The sequence below is a fragment of the Macaca fascicularis genome, chromosome 20 (assembly GCF_037993035.2).
Source record: "Macaca fascicularis isolate 582-1 chromosome 20, T2T-MFA8v1.1".
NCBI classification, from domain to species: Eukaryota; Metazoa; Chordata; class Mammalia; order Primates; family Cercopithecidae; genus Macaca; species Macaca fascicularis.
The window spans coordinates 39,958,628-39,984,197 of record NC_088394.1 but is presented as its reverse complement, the minus strand read 5'-3'; positions in this window follow the sequence as shown (position 1 = coordinate 39,984,197).

The following is a 25,570-nucleotide window of genomic DNA, read 5'->3' as shown; positions in this document are numbered from 1 at the left end:
ATAGGGCCAAAGGAAATATCCTCCGATGACAAAGAGAAAGAAGCTTTCTGAGAAACTTCTTTGTGTTGTGTGAAATCATCTCACAGAGTTACAGCTTTCCCCTCAAGAAGCCTTTCGCTAAGACAGTTCTTGTGGATTTGGCAAAGTGATATTTGGAAGCCCATAGAGGGCTATGGTGAAAAAGGAAATATCCTCAGATGAAATCTGGAAAGAAGCTTTCTGAGAAACTGCTTAGTGTTCTGTTAATTCATCTCACAGAGTTACATCTGTATATCGTGGATCTCTTTGCTAGCCTTATTTCTGTGGAATCTGAGAACAGATATTTTGGATCCCTTTGGAGACTATATGGTCAAAGGAAATATCCTCCGATAACAAAGAGAAAGAAGCTTTCTGAGAAACTTCTTTGTGTTCTGTGAAATCATCTCACAGAGTTACAGCTTTCCCCTCAAGAAGCCTTTCGCTAAGACAGTTCTTGTGGAAGTGGCAAAGTGATATTTGGAAGCCCATAGAGGGCTAGGGTGAAGAAGGAAATATCCTCAGATGATTTCTGGAAAGAAGCTTTCTGAGAAACTGCTTACGGTTCTGTTAATTCATCTCACAGTGTTACATCTGTATTTCGTGGATCTCTTTGCTAGCCTTATTTCTGTGGAATCTGACAACAGATATTTCGGTTCCCTTTGGAGACTATAGGGCCAAAGGAAATATCCTCCGATATCAAAGAGAAAGAAACTTTCTGAGAAACATCTTTGTGTTCTATGAAATCATCTCACAGAGTTACAGCTTTCCTCTCAAGAAGCCTTTCGCTGAGACAGTTCTTCTGGAATTGGCAAAGTGATATTTGGAACCCCTAGAGGGCTAGGGTGAAAAAGGAAATATCCTCAGATGAAATCTGGAAAGAAGCTTTCTGAGAAACTGCTTAGTGTTCTGTTAATTCATCTCACAGAGTTACATCTGTATTTCGTGGGTCTCCTTGCTAGCCTTATTTCTGTGGAATCTGAGAACAGATATTTCGGATCCGTTTGGAGACTATAGGGCCAAAGGAAATATCCTCCGATAACAAAGAGAAAGAAGCTTTCTGAGAAACTTCTTTGTGTTCTGTGAAATTATCTCACAGAGTTACAGATTTTCCCTCAAGAAGCCTTTCGCTAAGACAGTTCTTGTGGAATTGGAAAAGTGATATTTGGAAGCCCATAGAGGGCTATGGTGAAAAAGGAGATATCCTCAGATGAAATCTGGAAAGAAGCTTTCTGAGAACCTGCTTAGTGTTCTGTTAATTCATCTCACAGAGTTACATCTGTATTTCGTGGATCTCTTTGCTAGCCTTATTTCTGTGGAATCTGAGAACAGATGTTTTGGATCCCTTTGGAGACTATAGGGCCAAAGGAAATATCCTCCGATGACAAAGAGAAAGAAGCTTTCTGAGAAACTTCTTTGTGTTCTGTGAAGTCATCTCACAGAGTTACATCTGTCCCCTCAAGAAGCCTTTCGCTAAGACAGTTCTTGTGGAAGTGGCAAAGTGATATTTGGAAGCCCATAGAGGGCTAGGGTGAAGAAGGAAATATCCTCAGATGAAATCTGGAAAGAAGATTTCTGAGAAACTGCTTAGTGTTCGGTTAATTCATCTCACAGAGTTACATCTGTATTTCGTGGATCTCTTTGCTAGCCTTATTTCTGTGCAATCTGAGAACAGATATTTCGGATCCCTGTGGAGACTATAGAGCCAAAGGAAATATCCTCCGATAAGAAAGAGAAAGAAGCTTTCTGAGAAACTTCTTTGTGTTCTGTGAAATCATCTCACAGAGTTACAGCTTTTCCCTCAAGAAGCCTTTCGCTAAGACAGTTCTTGTGGATTTGGCAAAGTGATATTTGGAAGCCCATAGAGGGCATGGTGAAAAAGGAAATATCCTCAGATGAAATCTGGAAAGAAGCTTTCTGAGAAACTGCTTAGTGTTCTGTTAATTCATCTCACAGAGTTACATCTGTATTTCGTGGATCTCTTTGCTAGCCTTATTTCTGTGGAATCTGAGAACAGATATTTCGGATCCCTTTGGAGACTATAGGGCCAAAGGAAATATCCTCCGATAACAAAGAGAAAGAAGCTTTCTGAGAAATTTCTTTGTGTTCTGTGAAATCATCTCACAGAGTTACAGCTTTCCACTCAAAAAAACTTTCGCTAAGACAGTTCTTGTGGATTTGGCAAAGTGATATTTCGAAGCCCATAGAGGGCTATGGTGAAAAAGGAAATATCCTCAGATGAAATCTGGAAAGAAGCTTTCTGAGAAACTGCTTAGTGTTCTGTTAATTCATCTCAGAGAGTTACATCTGTATTTCGTGGATCTCTTTGCTAGCCTTATTTCTGTGGAATCTGAGAACAGATATTTCGGATCCCTGTGGAGACTATAGGGCCAAAGGAAATATCCTCCGATAACAAAGAGAAAGAAGCTTTCTGAGAAACTTCTTTGTGTTCTGTGAAATCATCTCACAGAGTTACAGATTTCCCCTCAAGAAGCCTTTCGCTAAGACAGTTCTTGTGAAAGTGGCAAAGTGATATTTGAAAGCCCATAGAGGGCTATGGTGAAAAAGGAAATATCCTCAGATGAAATCTGGAAAGAAGCTTTCTCAGAAACTGCTTAGTGTTCTGTTAATTCATCTCACAGAGTTACATCTGTATTTCGTGGATCTCTTTGCTAGCCTTATTTCTGTGGAATCTGAGAACAGATATTTTGGATCCCTTTGGAGACTATAGGGCCAAAGGAAATATCCTCCGATAACAAAGAGAAAGAAGCTTTCTGAGAAACTTCTTTGTGTTCTGTGAAATCATCTCACAGAGTTACAGCTTTCCCCTCAAGAAGCCTTTCGCTAAGACAGTTCTTGTGGAAGTGGCAAAGTGATATTTGGAAGCCCATAGAGGGCTAGGGTGAAGAAGGAAATATCCTCAGATGAAATCCGGAAAGAAGCTTTCTGAGAAACTGCTTAGTGTTCGGTTAATTCATCTCACAGAGTTACATCTGTATTTCGTGGATCTCTTTGCTAGCCTTATTTCTGTGGAATCTGAGAACAGATATTTCGGATCCGTTTGGAGACTATAGGGCCAAAGGAAATATCCTCCGATAACAAAGAGAAAGAAGCTTTCTGAGAAACTTCTTTGTGTTCTGTGAAATCATCTCACAGAGTTACAGCTTTACCCTCAAGAAGCCTTTCGCTAAGACAGTTCTTGTGGAAGTGGCAAAGTGATATTTGGAAGCCCAAGAGGGCTAGGGTGAAAAAGGAAATATCCTCAGATGAAATCTGGAAAGAAGCTTTCTGAGAAACTGCTTAGTGTTCTGTTAATTCATCTCACAGAGTTACATCTGTATTTCGTGGATCCCTTTGCTAGCCTTATTTCTGTGCAATCTGAGAACAGATATTTCGGATCCCTTTGGAGACTATAGGGCCAAAGGAAATATCCTCCGATAACAAAGAGAAAGAAGCTTTCTGAGAAACTTCTTTGTGTTCTGTAAAATCATCTCACAGAGTTACAGCTTTCCCCTCAAGAAGCCTTTCGCTAAGACAATTCTTGTGGATTTGGCAAAGTGATATTTGGAAGCCCATAGAGGGCTATGGTGAAAAAGGAAATATCCTCAGATGAAATCTGGAAAGAAGCTTTCTGAGAAACTGCTTAGTGTTCTGTTAATTCATCTCACAGAGTTACATCTGTATTTCGTGGATCTCTTTGCTAGCCTTATTTCTGTGGAATCTGAGAACAGATATTTCGGATCCCTTTGGAGACTATAGGGCCAAAGGAAATATCCTCCGATAACAAAGAGAAAGAAGCTTTCTGAGAAACTTCTTTGTGTTCTGTGAAATCATCTCACAGAGTTACAGCTTTCCCCTCAAGAAGCCTTTCGCTAAGACAGTTCTTGTGGATTTGGCAAAGTGATATTTGGAAGCCCATAGAAGGCTATGGTGAAAAAGGAAATATCCTCAGATGAAATCTGGAAAGAAGCTTTCTGAGAAACTGCTTAGTGTTCTGTTAATTCATCTCACAGAGTTACATCTGTATTTCGTGGATCTCTTTGCTAGCCTTATTTCTGTGGAATCTGAGAACAGATATTTTGGATCCCTTTGGAGACTATAGGGCCAAAGGAAATATCCTCCGATAACAAAGAGAAAGAAGCTTTCTGAGAAACTTCTTTGTGTTCTGTGAAATCATCTCACAGAGTTACAGCTTTCACCTCAAGAAGCCTTTCGCTAAGACAGTTCTTGTGGAAGTGGCAAAGTGATATTTGGAAGCCCATAGAGGGCTAGGGTGAAGAAGGAAATATCCTCAGATGAAATCTGGAAAGAAGCTTTCTGAGAAACTGCTTACGGTTCTATTAATTCATCTCACAGAGTTACATCTGTATTTCGTGGATCTCTTTGCTAGCCTTATTTCTGTGGAATCTGACAACAGATATTTCGGTTCCCTTTGGAGACTATAGGGCCAAAGGAAATATCCTCCGATATCAAAGAGAAAGAAACTTTCTGAGAAACTTCTTTGTGTTCTATGAAATCATCTCACAGAGTTACAGCTTTCCTCTCAAGAAGCCTTTCGCAGAGACAGTTCTTCTGGAATTGGCAAAGTGATATTTGGAACCCCTAGAGGGCTAGGGTAAAAAAGGAAATATCCTCAGATGAAATCTGGAAAGAAGCTTTCTGAGAAACTGCTTAGTGTTCTGTTAATTCATCTCACAGAGTTACATCTGTATTTCGTGGATCTCTTTGCTAGCCTTATTTCTGTGGAATCTGAGAACAGATATTTCGGATCCCTTTGGAGACTATAGGGCCAAAGGAAATATCCTCCGATAACAAAGAGAAATAAGCTTTCTGAGAAACTTCTTTGTGTTCTGTGAAATCATCTCACAGAGTTACAGCTTTCCCCTCAAGAAGCCTTTCGCTAAGACAGTTCTTGTGGAATTGGCAATGTGATATTTGGAAGCCCATAGAGGGCTACGGTGAAAAAGGAGATATCCTCAGATGAAATCTGGAAAGAAGCTTTCTGAGAAACTGCTTAGTGTTCTTTTAATTCATCTCACAGAGTTACATCTGTATTTCGTGGATCTCCTTGCTAGCCTTATTTCTGTGGAATCTGAGAACAGATATTTCGGATCCGTTTGGAGACTATAGGGCCAATGGAAATATCCTCCGATAACAAAGAGAAATAAGCTTTCTGAGAAACTTCTTTGTGTTCTGTGAAATCATCTCACAGAGTTACAGATTTCCACTCAAGAAGCCTTTCGCTAAGAGAGTTCTTGTGGAATTGGCAAAGTGATATTTGGAAGCCCATAGAGGGCTATGGTGAAAAAGGAGATATCCTCAGATGAAATCTGGAAAGAAGCTTTCTGAGAAACTGCTTAGTGTTCTGTTAATTCATCTCACAGAGTTACGTCTGTATTTCGTGGATCTCTTTGCTAGCCTTATTTCTGTGGAATCTGAGAACAGATATTTCGGATCCCTTTGGAGACTATAGGGCCAAAGGAAATATCCTCCGATATCAAAGAGAAAGAAACTTTCTGAAAACTTCTTTGTGTTCTGTGAAATCATCTCACAGAGTTACAGCTTTCCCCTCAAGAAGCCTTTCGCAGAGACAGTTCTTGTGGAATTGGCAAAGTGATATTTGGAAGCCCATAGAGGACTATCGTGAAAAAGGAAATATCCTCAGATGAAATCTGGAAAGAAGCTTTCTGAGAAACTGCTTAGTGTTCTGTTAATTCATCTCACAGAGTTACATCTGTATTTCGTGGATCTCCTTGCTAGCCTTATTTCTGTGGAATCTTAGAACAGATATTTCGGATCCCTTTGGAGACTATAGGGCCAAAGGAAATATCCTCCGATAACAAAGAGAAAGAAGCTTTCTGAGAAACTTCTTTGTGTTCTGTGAAATCATCTCACAGAGTTACAGCTTTCCCCTCAAGAAGCCTTTCGCTAAGACAGTTCTTGTGGAATTGGCACAGTGATATTTGGAAGCTCATAGAGGGCTATGGTGAAAAAGGAGATATCCTCAGATGAAATCTGGAAAGAAGCTTTCTGAGAAACTGCTTAGTGTTCTGTTAATTCATCTCACAGAGTTACATCTGTATTTCGTGGATCTCTTTGCTAGCCTTATTTCTGTGGAATCTGAGAACAGATATTTCGGGATCCCTTTGGAGACTATAGGGCCAAAGGAAATATCCTCCGATAACAAAGAGAAAGAAGCTTTCTGAGAAACTTCTTTGTGTTCTGTGAAATCATCTCACAGAGTTACAGCTTTCCCCTCAAGAAGCCTTTCGCTAAGACAGTTCTTGTGGAAGTGGCAAAGTGATATTTGGAAGCCCAAGAGGGCTAGGGTGAAAAAGGAAATATCCTCAGATGAAATCTGGAAAGAAGCTTTCTGAGAAACTGCTTCGTGTTCTGTTAATTCATCTCACAGAGTTACATCTGTATTTCGTGGATCTCTTTGCTAGCCTTATTTCTGTGCAATCTGAGAACAGATATTTCGGATCCCTTTGGAGACTATAGGGCCAAAGGAAATATCCTCCGATAACAAAGAGAAAGAAGCTTTCTGAGAAACTTCTTTGTGTTCTGTGAAATCATCTCACAGAGTTACAGCTTTCCCCTCAAGAAGCCTTTCGCTAAGACAATTCTTGTGGATTTGGCAAAGTGATATTTGGAAGCCCATAGAGGGCATGGTGAAAAAGGAAATATCCTCAGATGAAATCTGGAAAGAAGCTTTCTGAGAAACTGCTTAGTGTTCTGTTAATTCATCTCACAGAGTTACATCTGTATTTCGTGGATCTCTTTGCTAGCCTTATTTCTGTGGAATCTGAGAACAGATATTTCGGATCCCTTTGGAGACTATAGGGCCAAAGGAAATATCCTCCGATAACAAAGAGAAAGAAGCTTTCTGAGAAACTTCTTTGTGTTCTGTGAAATCATCTCACAGGGTTACAGCTTTCCCCTCAAGAAGCCTTTCGCTAAGACAGTTCTTGAGGAATTGTCAAAGTGATATTTGGAAGCTCATAGAGGGCTAGGGTGAAAAAGGAAATATCCTCAGATGAAATCTGGAAAGAAGCTTTCTGAGAAACTGCTTAGTGGTCTGTTAATTCATCTCACAGAGTTACATCTGTATTTCGTGGATCTCTTTGCTAGCCTTATTTTTGTGGAATCTGAGAACAGATATTTCGGATCCCTTTGGAGACTATAGGGCCAAAGGAAATATCCTCCGATAACAAAGAGAGAGAAGCTTTCTGAGAAACTTCTTTGTGTTCTGTGAAATCATCTCACAGAGTTACAACTTTCCCCTCAAGAAGCCTTTCGCTAAGACAGTTCTTCTGGAATTGCCAAGGTGATATTTGGAAGCCCATAGAGGGCTATGGTGAGAAAGGAAATATCCTCAGATGAAATCTGGAAAGAAGCTTTTTGAGAAACTGCTTAGGGTTCTGTTAATTCATCTCACAGAGTTACATCTGTATTTCGTGGATCTCTTTGCTAGCCTTATTTCTGTGGAATCTGAGAACAGATATTTCGGTTCCCTTTGGAGACTATAGGGCCAAAGGAAATATCCTCCGATATCAAAGAGAAAGAAACTTTCTGAGAAACTTCTTTGTGTTCTGTGAAATCATCTCACAGTGTTACAGCTTTCCCCTCACGAAGCCTTTCGCAGAGACAGTTCTTCTGGAATTGGCAAAGTGATATTTGGAAGCCCATAGAGGGCTATGGTGAAAAAGGAAATATCCTCAGATGAAATCTGGAAAGAAGCTTTCTGAGAAACTGCTTAGTGTTCTGTTAATTCATCTCACAGAGTTACATCTGTATTTCGTGGATCTCCTTGCTAGCCTTATTTCTGTGGAATCTGAGAACAGATATTTCGGATCCCTTTGGAGACTATAGGGCCAAAGGAAATATCCTCCGATAACAAAGAGGAAGAAGCTTTCTGAGAACTTCTTTGTGTTCTGTGAAATCATCTCACAGAGTTGCAGCTTTCCCCTCAAGAAGCCTTTCGCTAAGACAGTTCTTGTGGAAGTGGCAAAGGGATATTTGGAAGCCCAAGAGGGCTAGGGTGAAAAAGGAAATATCCTCAGATGAAATCTGGAAAGAAGCTTTCTGAGAAACTGCTTAGTGTTCTGAATATTCATCTCACAGAGTTACATCTGTATTTCGTGGATCTCTTTGCTAGCCTTATTTCTGTGCAATCTGAGAACAGATATTTCGGATCCCTTTGGAGACTATAGGGCCAAAGGAAATATCCTCCAATAACAAAGAGAAAGAAGCTTTCTGAGAAACTTCTTTGTGTTCTGTGAAATCATCTCACAGAGTTACAGCTTTCCCCTCAAGAAGCCTTTCGCTAAGACAGTTCTTGTGGATTTGGCAAAGTGATATTTGGAAGCCCATAGAAGGCTATGGTGAAAAAGGAAATATCCTCAGATGAAATCTGGAAAGAAGCTTTCTGAGAAACTGCTTAGTGTTCTGTTATTTCATCTCACAGAGTTACATCTGTATTTCGTGGATCTCTTTGCTAGCCTTATTTCTGTGGAATCTGAGAACAGATATTTTGGATCCCTTTGGAGACTATAGGGCCAAAGGAAATATCCTCCGATAACAAAGAGAAAGAAGCTTTCTGAGAAACTTCTTTGCGTTCTGTGAAATCATCTCACAGAGTTACAGCTTTCCCCTCAAGAAGCCTTTCGCTAAGAAAGTTCTTGTGGAAGTGGCAAAGTGATATTTGGAAGCCCATAGAGGGCTAGGGTGAAGAAGGAAATATCCTCAGATGAAATCTGGAAAGAAGTTTTCTGAGAAACTGCTTAGTGTTCGGTTAATTCATCTCACAGAGTTACATCTGTATTTCGTGGATCTCTTTGCTAGCCTTATTTTTGTGGAATCTGAGAACCGATATTTCGGAACCCTTTGGAGACTATAGGGCCAAAGGAAATATCCTACGATAAAAAAGAGAAAGAAGCTTTCTGAGAAACTTCTTTGTGTTCTGTGAAATCATCTCACAGAGTTACAACTTTCCCCTCAAGAAGCCTTTCGCTAAGACAGTTCTTCTGGAATTGGCAAGGTGATATTTGGAAGCCCATAGAGGGCTATGGTGAGAAAGGAAATATCCTCATATGAAATCTGGAAAGAAGCTTTTTGAGAAACTGCTTAGGGTTCTGTTAATTCATCTCACAGAGTTACATCTGTATTTCGTGGATCTCTTTGCTAGCCTTATTTCTGTGGAATCTGGGAACAGATATTTCGGTTCCCTTTGGAGACTATAGGGCCAAAGGAAATATCCTCCGATATCAAAGAGAAAGAAACTTTCTAAGAAACTTCTTTGTGTTCTGTGAAATCATCTCACAGAGTTACAGCTTTCCCCTCAAGAAGCCTTTCGCAGAGACAGTTCTTCTGGAATTGGCAAAGTGATATTTGGAAGCCCATAGAGGCCTATGGTGAAAAAGGAAATATCCTCAGATGAAATCTGGAAAGAAGCTTTCTGAGAAACTGTTTAGTGTTCTGTTAATTCATCTCACAGAGTTACATCTGTATTTCGTGGATCTCCTTGCTAGCCTTATTTCTGTGGAATCTTAGAACAGATATTTCGGATCCCTTTGCAGACTATAGGGCCAAAGGAAATATCCTCCGATAAGAAAGAGAAAGAAGCTTTCTGAGAAACTTCTTTGTGTTCTGTGAAATCATCTCACAGAGTTACAGCTTTCCCCTCAAGAAGCCTTTCACTAAGACTGTTCTTGTGGAATTGGCAAAGTGATATTTGGAAGCTCATAGAGGTCTATGGTGAAAAAGAAGATATCCTCAGATGAAATCTGGAAAGAAGCTTTCTGAGAAACTGCTTAGTGTTCTGTTAATTCATCTCACAGAGTTACATCTGTATTTCGTGGATCTCTTTGCTAGCCTTATTTATGTGGAATCTGAGAACAGATATTTCGGATCCCTTTGGAGACTATAGGGCCAAAGGAAATATCCTCCGATAACAAAGAGAAAGAAGCTTTCTGAGAAACTTCTTTGTGTTCTGTGAAATCATCTCACAGAGTTACAGCTTTCCCCTCAAGAAGCCTTTCGCTAAGACAGTTCTTGTGGAATTGGCAAAGTGATATTTGGAAGCCCATAGAGGGCTATGGTTTAAAAGGAAATATCCTCAAATGAAATCTGGAAAGAAGCTTTCTGAGAAACTGCTTAGTGTTCTGTTAATTCATCTCACAGAGTTACATCTGTATTTCGTGGATCTCCTTGCTAGCCTTATTTCTGTGGAATCTGAGAACAGATATTTCGGATCCCTTTGGAGACTATAGGGCCAAAGGAAATATCCTCCGATAACAAAGAGAAAGAAGCTTTCTTAGAAACTTCTTTGTGTTCTGTGAAATCGTCTCAGAGAGTAACAGAATTCCCCTCAAGAAGCCTTTCGCCAAGACAGTTCTTGTGGAATTGGCAAAGTGATATTTGGAAGCCCATAGAGGGCTATGGTGAAAAAGGATATATCCTCAGATGAAATCTGGAAAGAAGCTTTCTGAAAAACTGCTTAGTGTTCTGTTAATTCATCCCACAGAGTTACATCTGTATTTCGTGGATCTCTTTGCTAGCCTTATTTCTGTGGAATCTGAGAACAGATATTTTGGATCCCTTTGGAGACTATAGGGCCAAAGGAAATATCGTCCGATAACAAAGAGAAAGAAGCTTTCTGAGAAACTTCTTTGTGTTCTTTGAAATCATTTCACAGAGTTACAGCTTACCCCTCAAGAAGCCTTTCGCTAAGACAGTTCTTGTGGAATTGGCAATGTGATATTTTGAAGCCCTAAGAGGGCTATGGTGAAAAAGGAAATATCCTCAGATGAAATCTTGAAAGAAGCTTTCTGAGAAACTGCTTAGTGTTCTGTTAATTCATCTCACAGAGTTACATCTGTATTTCGTGGATCTCTTTGCTAGCCTTATTTCTGTGGAATCTGAGAACAGATATTTCGGATCCCTTTGGAGACTATAGGGCCAAAGGAAATATCCTCCGATAACAAAGAGAAAGAAGCTTTCTGAGAAACTTCTTTGTGTTCTGTGAAATCATCTCACAGAGTTACAGCTTTCCCCTCAAGAAGCCTTTCGCTAAGACAGTTCTTGTGGATTTGGCAAAGTGATATTTGGAAGCCCATAGAAGGCTATGGTGAAAAAGGAAATATCCTCAGATGAAATCTGGAAAGAAGCTTTCTGAGAAACTGCTTAGTGTTCTGTTATTTCATCTCACAGAGTTACATCTGTATTTCGTGGATCTCTTTGCTAGCCTTATTTCTGTGGAATCTGAGAACAGATATTTTGGATCCCTTTGGAGACTATAGGGCCAAAGGAAATATCCTCCGATAACAAAGAGAAAGAAGCTTTCTGAGAAACTTCTTTGTGTTCTGTGAAATCATCTCACAGAGTTACAGCTTTCCCCTCAAGAAGCCTTTCGCTAAGACAGTTCTTGTGGATTTTTCAAAGTGATATTTGGAAGCCCATAGAGGGCATGGTGAAAAGGAAATATCCTCAGATGAAATCTGGAAAGAAGCTTTCTGAGAAACTGCTTAGTGTTCTGTTAATTCATCTCACAGAGTTACATCTGTATTTCGTGGATCTCTTTGCTAGCCTTATTTCTGTGGAATCTGAGAACAGATATTTCGGATCCCTTTGGAGACTATAGGGCCAAAGGAAATATCCTCCGATATCAAAGAGAAAGAAGCTTTCTGAGAAACTTCTTTGTGTTCTGTGAAATCATCTCCCAGAGTTACAGCTTTCCCCTCAAGAAGCCTTTCGCTAAGACAGTTCTTGTGGATTTCGCAAAGTGATATTTGGAAGCCCATAGAGGGCTATGGTGAAAAAGGAAATATCCTCAGATGAAATCTGGAAAGAAGCTTTCTGAGAAACTGCTTAGTGTTCTGTTAATTCATCTCACAGAGTTACATCTGTATATCGTGGATCTCTTTGCTAGCCTTATTTCTGTGGAATCTGAGAACAGATATTTTGGATCCCTTTGGAGACTATATGGCCAAAGGAAATATCCTCCGATAACAAAGAGAAAGAAGCTTTCTGAGAAACTTCTTCGTGTTCTGTGAAATCATCTCACAGAGTTACAGCTTTCCCCTCAAGAAGCCTTTCGCTAAGACAGTTCTTGTGGATTTGGAAAAGTGATATTTGGAAGCCCATAGAGGGCTAGGGTGAAGAAGGAAATATCCTCAGATGAAATCTGGAAAGAAGCTTTCTGAGAAACTGCTTACGGTTCTGTTAATTCATCTCACAGAGTTACATCTGTATTTCGTGGATCTCTTTGCTAGCCTTATTTCTGTGGTATCTGACAACAGATATTTCGGTTCCCTTTGGAGACTATAGGGCCAAAGGAAATATCCTCCGATATCAAAGAGAAAGAAACTTTCTGAGAAACTTCTTTGTGTTCTATGAAATCATCTCACAGAGTTACAGCTTTCCTCTCAAGAAGCCTTTCGCAGAGACAGTTCTTCTGGAATTGGCAAAGTGATATTTGGAACCCCTAGAGGGCTAGGGTGAAAAAGGAAATATCCTCAGATGAAATCTGGAAAGAAGCTTTCTGAGAAACTGCTTAGTGTTCTGTTAATTCATCTCACAGAGTTACATCTGTATTTCGTGGATCTCCTTCCTAGCCTTATTTCTGTGGAATCTGAGAACAGATATTTCGGATCCCTTTGGAGACTATAGGGCCAAAGGAAATATCCTCCGATAACAAAGAGAAAGAAGCTTTCTGAGAAACTTCTTTGTGTTCTGTGAAATCATCTCACAGAGTTACAGATTTTCCCTCAAGAAGCCTTTCGCTAAGACACTTCTTGTGGAATTCGCAAAGTGATATTTGGAAGCCCATAGAGGGCTATGGTGAAAAAGGAGATATCCTCAGATGAAATCTGGAAAGAAGCTTTCTGAGAACCTGCTTAGTGTTCTGTTAATTCATCTCACAGAGTTACATCTGTATTTCTTGTATCTCTTTGCTAGCCTTATTTCTGTGGAATCTGAGAACAGATATTTCGGATCCCTTTGGAGACTATAGGGCCAAATGAAATATCCTCCGATAACAAAGAGAAAGAAGCTTTCTGAGAAACTTCTTTGAGTTCCGTGAAATCATCTCACAGAGTTACAGATTTCCCCTCAGGAAGCCTTTCGCTATGACAGTTCTTGTGGAATTGGCAAAGTGATATTTGGAAGCCCATAGAGGGCTATGGTGAAAAAGGAGATATCCTCAGATGAAATCTGGAAAGAAGCTTTCTGAGAACCTGCTTAGTGTTCTGTTAATTCATCTCACAGAGTTACATCTGTATTTCGTGGATCTCTTTGCTAGCCTTATTTCTGTGGAATCTGAGAACAGATATTTCGGATCCCTTTGGAGACTATAGGGCCAAAGGAAATATCCTCCGATAACAAAGAGAAAGAAGCTTTCTGAGAAACTTCCTTGTGTTCTGTGAAATCATCTCACAGAGTTACAGCTTTCCCCTCAAGAAGCCTTTCGCTAAGACAGTTCTTGTGGAATAGGCAAAGTGATATTTGGAAGCCCATAGAGGGCTATGGTGAAAAAGGAAATATCCTCAGATGAAATCTGGAAGGAAGCTTTCTGAGAAACTGCTTAGTGTTCTGTTAATTCATCTCACAGAGTTACATCTGTATTTCGTGTATCTCTTTGCTAGACTTATTTCTGTGGAATCTGAGAACAGATATTTCGGATCCCTTTGGAGACTATAGGGCCAAAGGAAATATCCTCCGATAACAAAGAGAAAGAAGCTTTCTGAGAAACTTCTTTGTGTTCTGTGAAATCATCTCACAGAGTTACAGCTTTCCCCTCAAGAAGCCTTTCGCTAAGACAGTTCTTGTGGATTTGGCAAAGTGATATTTGGAAGCCCATAGAGGGCTATGGTGAAAAAGGAAATATCCTCAGATGAAATCTGGAAAGAAGCTTTCTGAGAAACTGCTTAGTGTTCTGTTAATTCATCTCACAGAGTTACATCTGTATTTCGTGGATCTCTTTGCTAGCCTTATTTCTGTGGAATCTGAGAACAGATATTTCGGATCCCTTTGGAGACTATAGGGCCAAAGGAAATATCCTCCGATAACAAAGAGAAAGAAGCTTTCTGAGAAACTTCTTTGTGTTCTGTGAAATCATCTCACAGAGTTACAGCTTTCCCCTCAAGAAGCCTTTCGCTAAGACAGTTCTTGTGGATTTGGCAAAGTGATATTTGGAAGCCCATAGAGGGCTATGGTGAAAAAGGAAATATCCTCAGATGAAATCTGGAAAGAAGCTTTCTGAGAAACTGCTTAGTGTTCTGTTAATTCATCTCACAGAGTTACATCTGTATTTCGTGGATCTCTTTGCTAGCCTTATTTCTGTGGAATCTGAGAACAGATATTTCGGATCCCTTTGGAGACTATAGGGCCAAAGGAAATATCCTCCGATAACAAAGAGAAAGAAGTTTTCTGAGAAACTTCTTTCTGTTCTGTGAAATCATCGCACAGAGTTACAGCTTTCCCCTCAAGAAGCCTTTCGCTAAGACAGTTTTGTGGAAGTGGCAAAGTGATATTTGGAAGCCCATAGAGGGCTAGGGTGAAGAAGGAAATATCCTCAGATGAAATCTGGAAAGAAGCTTTCTGAGAAGCTGCTTAGTGTTCTGTTAATTCATCTCACAGAGTTACATCTGTATTTCGTGGATCTCTTTGCTAGCCTTATTTCTGTGGAATCTGACAACAGATATTTCGGTTCCCTTTGGAGACTATAGGGCCAAAGGAAATATCCTCCGATATCAAAGAGAAAGAAACTTTCTGAGAAACTTCTTTGTGTTCTATGAAATCATCTCACAGAGTTACAGCTTACCCCTCAAGAAGCCTTTCGCAGAGACAGTTCTTGTGGAATTGGCAAAGTGATATTTGGAACCCCTAGAGGGCTAGGGTGAAAAAGGAAATATCCTCAGATGAAATCTGGATAGAAGCTTTCTGAGAAACTGCTTAGTGTTCTGTTAATTCATCTCACAGAGTTCCATCTGTATTTCGAGGATCTCTTTGCTAGCCTTATTTCTGTGCAATCTGAGAACAGATATTTCGGATCCCTTTGGAGACTATAGGGCCAAAGGAAATATACTCCGATAACAAAGAAAAAGAAGCTTTCTGAGAAACTTCTTTGTGTTCTGTGAAATCATCTCACAGAGTTACAGATTTCCCCTCAAGAAGCCTTTCGCTAAGACAGTTCTTGTGGAATTGGCAAAGTGATATTTGGAAGCCCATAGAGGGCTATGATGAAAAAGGAAATATCCTCAGATGAAATCTGGAAGGAATATTTCTGAGAAACTGTTTAGTGTTCTGTAAATTCAACTCACAGAGTTACATCTGTATTTCGTGGATCTCTTTGCTAGCCTTATTTCTGTGGAATCTGAGAACAGATATTTCGGATCCCTTTGGAGACTATAGGGCCAAAGGAAATATCCTCCGATAACAAAGAGAAAGAAGCTTTCTGAGAAACTTCTTTGTGTTCTGTGAAATCATCTCAGAGGGTTACAGCTTTCCCCTCAAGAAGCCTTTCGCTAAGACAGTTCTTGAGGAATTGTCAAAGTGATATTTGGAAGCTCATAGAGGGCTAGGGTGAAAAAGGAAATATCCTCAGATGAAATCTGCAAAGAAGCTTTCTGAGAAACTGCTTAGTGTTCTGTTAATTCATCTCACAGAGTTACATCTGTATTTCGTGGATCTCTTTGCTAGCCTTATTTTTGTGGAATCTGAGAACAGATATTTCGGATCCCTTTGGAGACTATAGGGCCAAAGGAAATATCCTCCGATAAAAAAGAGAAAGAAGCTTTCTGAGAAACTTCTTTGTGTTCTGTGAAATCATCTCACAGAGTTACAACTTTCCCCTCAAGAAGCCTTTCGCTAAGACAGTTCTTCTGGAATTGTCAAGGTGATATTTGGAAGCTCATAGAGGGCTATGGTGAAAAAGGAGATATCCTCACATTAAATTTGCAAAGAAGCTTTCTGAGAACCTGCTTAGTGTTCTGTTAATTCATCTCACAGAGTTACATCTGTATTTCGTGGATCTCTTTGCTTGCCTTATTTCTGTGGAATCTGAGAACAGATATTTCGGATCTCTTTGGAGACTTTAGGGCCAAAGGAAATATCCTCCGATAACAAAGAGAAAGAAGCTTTCTGAGAAACTTCCTTGTGTTCTGTGAAATCATCTCACAGAGTTACAGCTTTCCCCTCAAGAAGCCTTTCGCTAAGACAGTTCTTGTGGAATAGGCAAAGTGATATTTGGAAGCCCATAGAGGGCTATGGTGAAAAAGGAAATATCCTCAGATGAAATCTGGAAGGAAGCTTTCTGAGAAACTGCTTAGTGTTCTGTTAATTCATCTCACAGAGTTACATCTGTATTTCGTGTATCTCTTTGCTAGACTTATTTCTGTGGAATCTGAGAACAGATATTTCGGATCCTTTTGGAGACTATAGGGCCAAAGGAAATATCCTCCGATAACAAAGAGAAAGAAGCTTTCTGAGAAACTTCTTTGTGTTCTGTGAAATCATCTCACAGAGTTACAGCTTTCCCCTCAAGAAGCCTTTCGCTAAGACAGTTCTTGTGGATTTGGCAAAGTGATATTTGGAAGCCCATAGAGGGCTATGGTGAAAAAGGAAATATCCTCAGATGAAATCTGGAAAGAAGCTTTCTGAGAAACTGCTTAGTGTTCTGTTAATTCATCTCACAGAGTTACATCTGTATTTCGTGGATCTCTTTGCTAGCCTTATTTCTGTGGAATCTGAGAACAGATATTTCGGCTCCCTTTGGAGACTATAGGGCCAAAGGAAATATCCTCCGATAACAAAGAGAAAGAAGCTTTCTGAGAAACATCTTTGTGTTCTGTGAAATCATCTCACAGATTTACAGCTTTCCCCTCAAGAAGCCTTTCGCTAAGACAGTTCTTGTGCAATAGGCAAAGTGATATTTGGAAGCCCGTAGAGGGCTGTGGTGAAAAAGGAAATATCCTCAGATGAAATCTGGAAAGAAGCTTTCTGAGAAACTGCTTAGTGTTCTGTTAATTCATCTCACAGAGTTACATCTGTATTTCGTGGATCTCTTTGCTAGCCTTATTTCTGTGGAATCTGACAACAGATATTTCGGTTCCCTTTGGAGACTATAGGGCCAAAGGAAATATCCTCCGATATCAAAGAGAAAGAAACTTTCTGAGAAACTTCTTTGTGTTCTATGAAATCATCTCACAGAGTTACAGCTTACCACTCAAGAAGCCTTTCGCAGAGACAGTTCTTGTGGAATTGGCAAAGTGATATTTGGAAGCCCTAGAGGGCTAGGGTGAAAAAGGAAATATCCTCAGATGAAATCTGGATAGAAGCTTTCTGAGAAACTGCTTAGTGTTCTGTTAATTCATCTCACAGAGTTACATCTGTATTTCGAGGCTCTCCTTGCTAGCCTTATTTCTGTGGAATCTGAGAACAGATATTTCGGATCCGTTTGGAGACTATAGGGCCAATGGAAATATTCTCCGATAACAAAGAGAAATAAGCTTTCTGAGAAACTTCTTTGTGTTCTGTGAAATCATCTCACAGAGTTACAGCTTTCCCCTCAAGAAGCCTTTCGCTAAGACAGTTCTTGTGGAAGTGGCAAAGTGATATTTGGAAGCCCATAGAGGGCTATGGTGAAAAAGGAGATATCCTCAGATGAAATCTGGAAAGAAGCTTTCTGAGAAACTGCTTAGTGTTCTGTTAATTCATCTCACAGAGTTACATCTGTATTTCGTGGATCTCCTTGCTAGCCTTATTTCTGTGGAATCTGAGAACAGATATTTCGGATCCGTTTGGAGACTATAGGGCCAATGGAAATATCCTCCGATAACAAAGAGAAAGAAGCTTTCTGAGAAACTTCTTTGTGTTCTGTGAAATCATCTCACAGAGTTACAGCTTTCCCCTCAAGAAGCCTTTCGCAGAGACAGTTCTTGTGGAATTGGCAAAGTGATATTTGGAAGCCCATAGAGGGCTATGGTGAAAAAGGAAATATCCTCAGATGAAATCTGGAAAGAAGCTTTCTGAGAAACTGCTTAGTGTTCTGTTAATTCATCTCACAGAGTTACATCTGTATTTCGTGGATCTCCTTGCTAGCCTTATTTCTGTGGAATCTTAGAACAGATATTTCGGATCCCTTTGGAGACTATAGGGCCAAAGGAAATATCCTCCGATAACAAAGAGAAAGAAGCTTTCTGAGAAACTTCTTTGTGTTCTGTGAAATCATCTCACAGAGTTACAGCTTTCCCCTCAAGAAGCCTTTCGCTAAGACAGTTCTTGTGGAATTGGCAAAGTGATATTTGGAAGCTCATAGAGGGCTATGGTGAAAAAGGAGATATCCTCAGATGAAATCTGGAAAGAAGCTTTCTGAGAAACTGCTTAGTGTTCTGTTAATTCATCTCACAGAGTTACATCTGTATTTCGTGGATCTCTTTGCTAGCCTTATTTCTGTGTAATCTGAGAACAGATATTTCGGATCCCTTTGGAGACTATAGGGCCAAAGGAAATATCCTCCGATAACAAAGAGAAAGAAGCTTTCTGAGAAACTTCTTTGTGTTCTGTGAATTCATCTCCATAGTTACAGCTTTCCCCTCAAGAAGCCTTTCGCTAAGACAGTTCTTGTGGAAGTGGCAAAGTGATATTTGGAAGCCCAAGAGGGCTAGGGTGAAAAAGGAAATATCCTCAGATGAAATCTGGAAAGAAGCTTTCTGAGAAACTGCTTCGTGTTCTGTTAATTCATCTCACAGAGTTACATCTGTATTTCGTGGATCTCTTTGCTAGCCTTATTTCTGTGCAATCTGAGAACAGATATTTCGGATCCCTTTGGAGACTATAGGGCCAAAGGAAATATACTCCGATAACAAAGAAAAAGAAGCTTTCTGAGAAACTTCTTTGTGTTCTGTGAAATCATCTCACAGAGTTACAGATTTCCCCTCAAGAAGCCTTTCGCTAAGACAGTTCTTGTGGAATTGGCAAAGTGATATTTGGAAGCCCATAGAGGGCTATGATGAAAAAGGAAATATCCTCAGATGAAATCTGGAAGGAATATTTCTGAGAAACTGCTTAGTGTTCTGTAAATTCAACTCACAGAGTTACATCTGTATTTCGTGGATCTCTTTGCTAGCCTTATTTCTGTGGAATCTGAGAACAGATATTTCGGATCCCTTTGGAGACTATAGGGCCAAAGGAAATATCCTCCGATAACAAAGAGAAAGAAGCTTTCTGAGAAACTTCTTTGTGTTCTGTGAAATCATCTCAGAGGGTTACAGCTTTCCCCTCAAGAAGCCTTTCGCTAAGACAGTCTTGAGGAATTGTCAAAGTGATATTTGGAAGCTCATAGAGGGCTAGGGTGAAAAAGGAAATATCCTCAGATGAAATCTGGAAAGAAGCTTTCTGAGAAACTGCTTAGTGTTCTGTTAATTCATCTCACAGAGTTACATCTGTATTTCGTGGATCTCTTTGCTAGCCTTATTTTTGTGGAATCTGAGAACAGATATTTCGGATCCCTTTGGAGACTATAGGGCCAAAGGAAATATCCTCCGATAAAAAAGAGAAAGAAGCTTTCTGAGAAACTTCTTTGTGTTCTGTGAAATCATCTCACAGAGTTACAACTTTCCCCTCAAGAAGCCTTTCGCTAAGACAGTTCTTCTGGAATTGCCAAGGTGATATTTGGAAGCCCATAGAGGGCTATGGTGAGAAAGGAAATATCCTCACATGAAATCTGGAAAGAAGCTTTTTGAGAAACTGCTTAGGGTTCTGTTAATTCATCTCACAGAGTTACATCTGTATTTCGTGGATCTCTTTGCTAGCCTTATTTCTGTGGAATCTGAGAACAGATATTTCGGTTCCCTTTGTAGACTATAGGGCCAAAGGAAATATCCTCCGATATCAAAGAGAAAGAAACTTTCTGAGAAACTTCCTTGTGTTCTGTGAAATCATCTCACAGAGTTACAGCTTTCCCCTCAAGAAGCCTTTCGCAGAGACAGTTCTTCTGGAATTGGCAAAGTGATATTTGGAAGCCCATAGAGGGCTATGGTGAAAAAGGAAATATCCTCAGATGAAATCTGGAAAGAAGCTTTCTGAGAAACTGCTTAGTGTTCTGTTAATTCATCTCACAGAGTTACATCTGTATTTCGTGGATCTCCTTGCTAGCCTTATTTCTGTGGAATCTTAGAAAAGATATTTCGGATCCCTTTGGAGACTATAGGGCCAAAGGAAATATCCTCCGATAAGAAAGAGAAAGAAGCTTTCTGAGAAACTTCTTTGTGTTCTGCGAAATCATCTCACAGAGTTACAGCTTTCCCCTCAAGAAGCCTTTCGCTAAGACAGTTCTTGTGGAATTGGCAAAGTGATATTTGGAAGCCCATAGAGGGCTATGGTGAAAAAGGAGATATCCTCAGATGAAATCTGGAAAGAAGCTTTCTGAGAACCTGCTTAGTGTTCTGTTAATTCATCTCACAGAGTTACATCTGTATTTCGTGGATCTCTTTGCTTGCCTTATTTCTGTGGAATCTGAGAACAGATATTTCGGATCCCTTTGGAGACTTTAGGGCCAAAGGAAATATCCTCCGATAACAAAGAGAAAGAAGCTTTCTGAGAAACTTCCTTGTGTTCTGTGAAATCATCTCACAGAGTTACAGCTTTCCCCTCAAGAAGCCTTTCGCTAAGACAGTTCTTGTGGAATAGGCAAAGTGATATTTGGAAGCCCATAGAGGGCTATGGTGAAAAAGGAAATATCCTCAGATGAAATCTGGAAGGAAGCTTTCTGAGAAACTGCTTAGTGTTCTGTTAATTCATCTCACAGAGTTACATCTGTATTTCGTGTATCTCTTTGCTAGACTTATTTCTGTGGAATCTGAGAACAGATATTTCGGATCCCTTTGGAGACTATAGGGCCAAAGGAAATATCCTCCGATAACAAAGAGAAAGAAGCTTTCTGAGAAACTTCTTTGTGTTCTGTGAAATCATCTCACAGAGTTACAGCTTTCCCCTCAAGAAGCCTTTCGCTAAGACAGTTCTTGTGGAATTGGCAAAGTGATATTTGGAAGCCCATAGAGGGCTACGGTGAAAAAGGAGATATCCTCAGATGAAATCTGGAAAGAAGCTTTCTGAGAAACTGCTTAGTGTTCTGTTAATTCATCTCACAGAGTTATATCTGTATTTCGTGGATCTCCTTGCTAGCCTTATTTCTGTGGAATCTGAGAACAGATATTTCGGATCCGTTTGGAGACTATAGGGCCAATGGAAATATCCTCCGATAACAAAGAGAAAGAAGCTTTCTGAGAAACTTCTTTGTGTTCTGTGAAATCATCTCACAGAGTTACAGATTTCCACTCAAGAAGCCTTTCGCTAAGAGAGTTCTTGTGGAATTGGCAAAGTGATATTTGGAAGCCCATAGAGGGCTATGGTGAAAAAGGAGATATCCTCAGATGAAATCTGGAAAGAAGCTTTCTGAGAACCTGCTTAGTGTTCTGTTAATTCATCTCACAGAGTTACATCTGTATTTCGTGGATCTCTTTGCTAGCCTTATTTCTGTGGAATCTGAGAACAGATATTTCGGATCCCTTTGGAGACTATAGGGCCAAAGGAAATATCCTCCGATATCAAAGAGAAAGAAACTTTCTGAAAACTTCTTTGTGTTCTGTGAAATCATCTCACAGAGTTACAGCTTTCCCCTCAAGAAGCCTTTCGCAGAGACAGTTCTTGTGGAATTGGCAAAGTGATATTTGGAAGCCCATAGAGGGCTACGGTGAAAAGGAAATATCCTCAGATGAAATCTGGAAAGAAGCTTTCTGAGAAACTGCTTAGTGTTCTGTTAATTTATCTCACAGAGTTACATCTGTATTTCGTGGATCTCCTTGCTAGCCTTATTTCTGTGGAATCTTAGAACAGATATTTCGGATCCCTTTGGAGACTATAGGGCCAAAGGAAATATCCTCCGATAACAAAGAGAAAGAAGCTTTCTGAGAAACTTCTTTGTGTTCTGTGAAATCATCTCACAGAGTTACAGCTTTCCCCTCAAGAAGCCTTTCGCTAAGACAGTTCTTGTGGAATTGGCAAAGTGATATTTGGAAGCTCATAGAGGGCTATGGTGAAAAAGGAGATATCCTCAGATGAAATCTGGAAAGAAGCTTTCTGAGAAACTGCTTAGTGTTCTGTTAATTCATCTCACAGAGTTACATCTGTATTTCGTGGATCTCTTTGCTAGCCTTATTTCTGTGTAATCTGAGAACAGATATTTCGGATCCCTTTGGAGACTATAGGGCCAAAGGAAATATCCTCCGATAACAAAGAGAAAGAAGCTTTCTGAGAAACATCTTTGTGTTCTGTGAAATCATCTCACAGAGTTACAGCTTTCCCCTCAAGAAGCCTTTCGCTAAGACAGTTCTTGTGCAATAGGCAAAGTGATATTTGGAAGCCCGTAGAGGGCTGTGGTGAAAAAGGAAATATCCTCAGATGAAATCTGGAAAGAAGCTTTCTGAGAAACTGCTTAGTGTTCTGTTAATTCATCTCACAGAGTTACATCTGTATTTCGTGGATCTCTTTGCTAGCCTTATTTCTGTGGAATCTGACAACAGATATTTCGGTTCCCTTTGGAGACTATAGGGCCAAAGGAAATATCCTCCGATATCAAAGAGAAAGAAACTTTCTGAGAAACTTCTTTGTGTTCTATGAAATCATCTCACAGAGTTACAGCTTACCACTCAAGAAGCCTTTCGCAGAGACAGTTCTTGTGGAATTGGCAAAGTGATATTTGGAAGCCCTAGAGGGCTAGGGTGAAAAAGGAAATATCCTCAGATGAAATCTGGATAGAAGCTTTCTGAGAAACTGCTTAGTGTTCTGTTAATTCATCTCACAGAGTTACATCTGTATTTCGAGGCTCTCCTTGCTAGATTTATTTCTGTGGAATCTGAGAACAGATATTTCGGATCCGTTTGGAGACTATAGGGCCAATGGAAATATCCTCCGATAACAAAGAGAAATAAGCTTTCTGAGAAACTTCTTTGTGTTCTGTGAAATCATTTCACAGAGTTACAGCTTTCCCCTCAAGAAGCCTTTCGCTAAGACAGTTCTTGTGGAAGTGGCAAAGTGATATTTGGAAGCCCATAGAGTGCTATGGTGAAAAAGTTGATATCCTCAGATGAAATCTGGAAAGAAGCTTTCTGAGAAACTGCTTAGTGTTCTGTTAATTCATCTCACAGAGTTACATCTGTATTTCGTGGATCTCCTTGCTAGCCTTATTTCTGTGGAATCTTAGAACAGATATTTCGGATCCCTTTGGAGACTATAGGGCCAAAGGAAATATCCTCCGATAACAAAGAGAAAGAAGCTTTCTGAGAAACTTCTTTGTGTTCTGTGAAATCATCTCACAGAGTTACAGCTTTCCCCTCAAGAAGCCTTTCGCTAAGACAGTTCTTGTGGAATTGGCAAAGTGATATTTGGAAGCTCATAGAGGGCTATGGTGAAAAAGGAGATATCCTCAGATGAAATCTGGAAAGAAGCTTTCTGAGAAACTGCTTAGTGTTCTGTTAATTCATCTCACAGAGTTACATCTGTATTTCGTGGATCTCTTTGCTAGCCTTATTTCTGTGTAATCTGAGAACAGATATTTCGGATCCCTTTGGAGACTATAGGGCCAAAGGAAATATCCTCCGATAACAAAGAGAAGGAAGCTTTCTGAGAAACTTCTTTGTGTTCTGTGAATTCATCTCCAGAGTTACAGCTTTCCCCTCAAGAAGCCTTTCGCTAAGACAGTTCTTGTGGAAGTGGCAAAGTGATATTTGGAAGCCCAAGAGGGCTAGGGTGAAAAAGGAAATATCCTCAGATGAAATCTGGAAAGAAGCTTTCTGAGAAACTGCTTCGTGTTCTGTTAATTCATCTCACAGAGTTACATCTGTATTTCGTGGATCTCTTTGCTAGCCTTATTTCTGTGCAATCTGAGAACAGATATTTCGGATCCCTTTGGAGACTATAGGGCCAAAGGAAATATACTCCGATAACAAAGAAAAAGAAGCTTTCTGAGAAACTTCTTTGTGTTCTGTGAAATCATCTCACAGAGTTACAGATTTCCCCTCAAGAAGCCTTTCGCTAAGACAGTTCTTGTGGAATTGGCAAAGTGATATTTGGAAGCCCATAGAGGGCTATGATGAAAAAGGAAATATCCTCAGATGAAATCTGGAAGGAATATTTCTGAGAAACTGCTTAGTGTTCTGTAAATTCAACTCACAGAGTTACATCTGTATTTCGTGGATCTCTTTGCTAGCCTTATTTCTGTGGAATCTGAGAACAGATATTTCGGATCCCTTTGGAGACTATAGGGCCAAAGGAAATATCCTCCGATAACAAAGAGAAAGAAGCTTTCTGAGAAACTTCTTTGTGTTCTGTGAAATCATCTCAGAGGGTTACAGCTTTCCCCTCAAGAAGCCTTTCGCTAAGACAGTTCTTGAGGAATTGTCAAAGTGATATTTGGAAGCTCATAGAGGGCTAGGGTGAAAAAGGAAATATCCTCAGATGAAATCTGGAAAGAAGCTTTCTGAGAAACTGCTTAGTGTTCTGTTAATTCATCTCACAGAGTTACATCTGTATTTCGTGGATCTCTTTGCTAGCCTTATTTTTGTGGAATCTGAGAACAGATATTTCGGATCCCTTTGGAGACTATAGGGCCAAAGGAAATATCCTCCGATAAAAAAGAGAAAGAAGCTTTCTGAGAAACTTCTTTGTGTTCTGTGAAATCATCTCACAGAGTTACAACTTTCCCCTCAAGAAGCCTTTCGCTAAGACAGTTCTTCTGGAATTGCCAAGGTGATATTTGGAAGCCCATAGAGGGCTATGGTGAGAAAGGAAATATCCTCACATGAAATCTGGAAAGAAGCTTTTTGAGAAACTGCTTAGGGTTCTGTTAATTCATCTCACAGAGTTACATCTGTATTTCGTGGATCTCTTTGCTAGCCTTATTTCTGTGGAATCTGAGAACAGATATTTCGGTTCCCTTTGTAGACTATAGGGCCAAAGGAAATATCCTCCGATATCAAAGAGAAAGAAACTTTCTGAGAAACTTCCTTGTGTTCTGTGAAATCATCTCACAGAGTTACAGCTTTCCCCTCAAGAAGCCTTTCGCAGAGACAGTTCTTCTGGAATTGGCAAAGTGATATTTGGAAGCCCATAGAGGGCTATGGTGAAAAAGGAAATATCCTCAGATGAAATCTGGAAAGAAGCTTTCTGAGAAACTGCTTAGTGTTCTGTTAATTCATCTCACAGAGTTACATCTGTATTTCGTGGATCTCCTTGCTAGCCTTATTTCTGTGGAATCTTAGAACAGATATTTCGGATCCCTTTGGAGACTATAGGGCCAAAGGAAATATCCTCCGATAAGAAAGAGAAAGAAGCTTTCTGAGAAACTTCTTTGTGTTCTGCGAAATCATCTCACAGAGTTACAGCTTTCCCCTCAAGAAGCCTTTCGCTAAGACAGTTCTTGTGGAATTGGCAAAGTGATATTTGGAAGCCCATAGAGGGCTATGGTGAAAAAGGAGATATCCTCAGATGAAATCTGGAA